Source organism: Pyrgilauda ruficollis, unplaced genomic scaffold, assembly GCF_017590135.1.
Source record: "Pyrgilauda ruficollis isolate IOZ18807 unplaced genomic scaffold, ASM1759013v1 scaffold5517, whole genome shotgun sequence".
Classification (NCBI taxonomy): domain Eukaryota; kingdom Metazoa; phylum Chordata; class Aves; order Passeriformes; family Passeridae; genus Pyrgilauda; species Pyrgilauda ruficollis.
Window position 1 is genome coordinate 1 of NW_024527175.1, and position 1,016 is coordinate 1,016.

The following is a 1,016-nucleotide window of genomic DNA, read 5'->3' on the forward strand; positions in this document are numbered from 1 at the left end:
CCCCCCGAGGGGGATTTGGGGTGGGGGGGAGGGGGGCTTGCGGCCCCTCCCCCATTTTTGGTTCATTCTGGGGGGTCCCGGCCCCTCCCCCCCCGGCGCCGGCGGATTTTGGGGAGGGGTCTCGGCCCCGTCCGGGGGGGTCACACGGGCTGGGCCCACGGGCTGGGGACGCGGCCGTACTGGGGGAAGGGGAGGGGTCACGGGGGGGCAGGACCCCTCCCCAAATTCCCCCAAATTTCCCCCAATTTTCTCCCATTTTTTCCCAATTTTTCCCCAATTTTCTCCCATTTCCCCCCCGAATTTCCCCAATTTTTCCCCCAAATTTTCCCCCAATTTCCCGAATTTCCTTCAAATTTCCCCCCAATTTCCTCCCAATTTTTCCCAAATTTCCCCCAAATTTCTCAATATTTTCCCCAAATTCCCCCCACAAATTTCCCCAAATTCCCCCCAATTTCCCCTGATTTTCCCTGATTTCTCCTGATTTTCCCAAACTCCCCCGATTTCACCCCAATTCCCCCCAGTTTTCCCAAATTTCCCGATTTTCCCAATTTCCCCGATTTCCCCAAACTCCCCGATTTTCCCAAAGCCCCCGTTTTTCGCCCCAAATTCCCCCCGATTTCCCCAAACTCCCCAAACTCCCCGATTTTCCCAAACTCCCTGTTTTTCACCCCAATTCCCCCCAATTTTCCCAAATTTCCCGATTTTCCCAATTTCCCCGATTTCCCCAAACTCCCCGTTTTTCCCGATTTTCCCAAACTCCCCGTTTTTCGCCCCAAATTCCCACCTGGATGTCGCTGAGCTCCCGCAGGAACCTCGTGGCCACTTTGGCTCCGTTCTCCATCGTGGGCACGGCCAGCAGCTGGGCGGGGCACGGGACCCCAAAACGCCCAAAACGTCCCCAAAATGTCCCCAAAACATCCCCAAAACATCCCCCAAATATCCCCAAAAAATATCCCCAAAAACACCCAAAACGTCCCCAAAATGTCCCAAAAAAAATATCCCCAAAACGCCCAAAA

At 54.8% G+C, this 1,016-nt stretch overlaps 1 long non-coding RNA gene across 1 annotated transcript; it reads right to left on the reverse strand.

Moving 5' to 3' along the window:
- Window positions 1-60: 60 nt before the first annotated feature.
- On the reverse strand, window positions 61-898 carry LOC121361038. Its single transcript, XR_005956292.1, has 2 exons — window positions 785-898; window positions 61-179 (listed from the first exon to the last, which is right to left on the reverse strand). It is a non-coding gene; the product is annotated as an uncharacterized LOC121361038 (long non-coding RNA).
- Window positions 899-1,016: the final 118 nt, after the last annotated feature.